Source organism: Rhinopithecus bieti, unplaced genomic scaffold, assembly GCF_001698545.2.
Source record: "Rhinopithecus bieti isolate Rb0 unplaced genomic scaffold, ASM169854v2 scaffold_26729, whole genome shotgun sequence".
NCBI classification, from domain to species: Eukaryota; Metazoa; Chordata; class Mammalia; order Primates; family Cercopithecidae; genus Rhinopithecus; species Rhinopithecus bieti.
This window is the reverse complement of record NW_016811904.1, coordinates 151084-154838: the sequence shown is the minus strand read 5'-3', so window position 1 is coordinate 154838 and position 3755 is coordinate 151084. Positions and strand designations below refer to the sequence as shown.

At 45.6% G+C, this 3755-nt stretch overlaps 1 pseudogene; it reads right to left on the bottom strand.

Moving 5' to 3' along the window:
- Positions 1-1154: 1154 nt before the first annotated feature.
- Positions 1155-2623, bottom strand: LOC108544298 (nuclear distribution protein nudE-like 1; annotated as a pseudogene).
- Between the last annotated feature and the right edge of the window lie 1132 nt (positions 2624-3755).

Below are 3755 nucleotides of genomic sequence, written 5' to 3'. Positions count from 1 at the left end.
AAGATTTGCAATGTCCTAAACACAACTAAATCCTATCAGTACAGCAGAGTGGGGGCTATGAGGCAGGTGTGATGAAAGGGTACTTCTCCATCCAGTGACCAAGTAATACACATATGTATCACCTTGTGACCCACACAAGCGCAATCATGTGAAACCAACTTCACTATGGTAAGAAGAGAAAATAGCCAGCATCGATATTGTGCAGAGTCCTGGGACTGGGCAGGGCCCAGTGGCCACTGCTGTATGCAGCCTGCCCCCTGCCAGCCGTGGGAAGGCAGTTGGAGGGGCATGGGGCTGGGCCCCGGCACCAAGGGGTAAGGCATGGGTGTATTGGATTGTTGGAGGAGGGCAAGAGCCCCCACTTGGAGGCCAAGCATTCACACTGAAAGGCAGCATACCCAGTGCTGGCAACAGGCATGAGGAGCGCGGACCAGGAGAAGGAGGAGCTGGATTAAAGCTGTTTACTGCATTGTGAACAACGTAGGAAATGTGATTTTTTCTTTTCTTTTCTTTTTTTTTTTTTTTTTGAGACAGTCTCATTCTGTCGCCCAGGCTGGAGTGCAGTGGCACGATCTCAGCTCACTGCAACCTCCGCCTCCTGGGTTCAAGAGATTCTCCTGCCTCAGCCTCCCCAGTAGCTGGGACGACAGGCATGTGCCACCACGCCGGGCTCATTACTGTATTTTTAGTAGAGATGGGATTTCACCATGTTGCCCAGGCTTGTCTTGAACTCCTGGCCTCAAGTGATCTGACTTCCTTGGCCTCCCAAAGTGCTGGGATTACAGGCACGAGGCCTTTGTTTTGTTTTGTTTTGTTTTTGTTTTTGAGATAGAGTCTCATTCTGTCACCCAGGCTGGAGTGCAGTGGTGCAATCTGGGCTCACTGCAACCTCCGCTTCCCGGGTTCAAGTGATTCTTGTGCCTCAGCCTCTTGAGTAGCTGGCATTACAGGTGCCCACCACCATGCCCAGCAAATTTTTGTAATTATAGCAGAGATGGGGTTTCACCATGTTGGCCAAGCTGGTCTCGAGCTCCTGACCTTAAGTCATCTGTCTGCCTCGGCCTCCCAAACCGCTGGGATTACAGGTGTGAGCTACCATGCCTGGCCGGAAATGTGATTTTTTCTTGCCCTTCACCTGATTGGGAGAATGGTGTTCAATTGGTATTCAGCACCACATTGTTAACATTTCCTGAAATATAGGACTTTCACGTTTGGTCCTTTGCAAAATTTCTGCAAGCTGCTAATTAGGATTGTAAAGTCCCTACTTTTCCTAAGAGATCCCCCATGGTGGTTAATGCTGATAGCCCAGCAGAAGGAGTTAGTGGACTGGTATGAAAACCACTTAGTGTAGCTTTCGGGAAGGAAAACTGTTTTCTTTTCCTTTGCAACAGGAGTGGCTGGCAAAAAGAGTCATCCTTGGACAGCGGAATCTATCTTTTCACCATCTAGAGTTGGAGAAGTAGGAGCCAACTTTCTGGTTATTTCCTTTCCTGAACTGCTAGTTCTTGCCCTTAAATACCTTGCTTCATCTTTTAACCTCTGTACAGAGACCGATAACATTCATTTTCATGAAGTTCACTTTCTAAAAATGCATTTCATTCAATGGCCTGATTTAGCCTTTGTTCTTAGTCTTCCAGAGAAGGCCGGTGCAGTGGCTCACACCTGTAATNGGTATGAAAACCACTTAGTGTAGCTTTCGGGAAGGAAAACTGTTTTCTTTTCCTTTGCAACAGGAGTGGCTGGCAAAAAGAGTCATCCTTGGACAGCGGAATCTATCTTTTCACCATCTAGAGTTGGAGAAGTAGGAGCCAACTTTCTGGTTATTTCCTTTCCTGAACTGCTAGTTCTTGCCCTTAAATACCTTGCTTCATCTTTTAACCTCTGTACAGAGACCGATAACATTCATTTTCATGAAGTTCACTTTCTAAAAATGCATTTCATTCAATGGCCTGATTTAGCCTTTGTTCTTAGTCTTCCAGAGAAGGCCGGTGCAGTGGCTCACACCTGTAATCCCAGCACTTTGGGAGGCTGAGGCGGGTGGATTACTTGAGGTCAGGAGTTCGAGACCAGCCTTGTCAACATGGCGAATCTCGGAGGTGGAAGTTGCAGTGAGCAGAGATCTCACCACTGCACTCCAGCCTGGGCAACAGAGCAAGATTCTGTCTCAAAAAAAAAAAAACCAAAAATACAAACAAACAAACAAAAAAACGAAGTCTTTTAGTGAAACTATTATTGCCCTTTTTGCTTGCTCCAGGTCATCGTTGGCCTGTTCCAGCTCCCTCACATACTTAAGCAACTACACCTTAATGGCCCACATCTGACTTAAATCATCTAATATTGAGACCTGCTTGTAGCTCTGTGCATGTTGAGGTTCTGGTTTCTCCTTTAACGCCTCCACTTCATATTTCAGTCTTTGGCTAGAAGGTTGCAAGTTTCTATTTCTTTGTTCAGGCTGTGCTAATTGTGCTGCCAAGTCTGCTTCTAAATCTCTGCTTCCTTCCTGAAATTCAACTAACTCATCTCAAGCTTCCTGGAAGCTATGTTTATACTTCAAGGACATTTCTTTCCAATAAGTAGTTTCATCCTTTAGACTTGAAAAATCTGGTATATGTTCATCATCCATGATCAAAAAAGTGTCTAATGGGTCAAAAGCACACGTTCACCACCGCTTGACCCATGTCTCTGCTCCACTGGTTTGGCCAGGCTGACCCAGCTGCTCAGCTTCATTCCCCTCCACAGCTCTGAGCTCCACTCCATTCTGTTCCTCTTTCTTGAGGTCGTTTAGCTATTCTGGGTCCCTTGAATTTTCATATGAATTTTAAAATCAGCAAATAAATTTCTGGAAAAAAAGTTGACTGAGTTTTGTTTTTTGTTTTTTGGGTTTTTTGTTGTTGTTGTTGTTTTGTTTTTTTTATGTGTGTGTATTTCTTGCAGAAATTGGGGTCTCATTTTGTTGCCCAGGCTGGTCTCAAACTCCTGGCCTCAAGCAATCCTCTCATCTGCGGACTCCCAAAGTGCTGAAATAACAGGGGTGAGCCACCGTCCCCAGCCCTGACTGGGATTTTGGTACTGATTACATTGCATCTGTAGATGAATTTGAGGAGAATTGCTATCTTAAAAATATTAGATCTTGGGCCGGATGCAGTGGCTCATGCCTGTAATCCCAGCACTTTGGGAGGCCAAGGCGGGAAGATCACCTGAGGTCAGGAGTTCGAGGCCAGCCTGGCCAACATGGCAAAACCCCATCTCTACTAAGAATACAAAAATTAGCCAGGCATGGCGGAATTCCAGCTACTCGGGAGGCTGAGGCAAGAGAATCGCTTGAACCCAGGAGGCAGAGGTTGCAGTGAGACAAGATAACGCCACTACACGCTAGCCTGGTGATGGAGCGAGACTCCATCTCAAAAAAGAAAAAAAAGAAATTAAGTCTTTCCAATAACTGCTTTCTGTATATTTGAGTTTGTATCTTACAAACTGGTTGGCTTTTTTTTTTTTTTTTTTTTTTTTTTTTTAGGTTCTAAGTTTTTTGTAGGCAGTCGTGGTGGTCAACTGATCCAGCCTTTGATAGTGCCAAAATGGAAGGATCCTTGAAGTGTTCAGTGGCCTGGGAACAAAGCCGAGACAGCATCCTACAAAAACTTAGAATAATTATTTGGCCTGGTGGCACCACCTCTGTCAAAATCCAGCTCCAGGAAGGCTGAGTTAGAAGGATTACTGGCCAGGAGTTTGGGCTGCACTGAGCCGGGATCGCACAC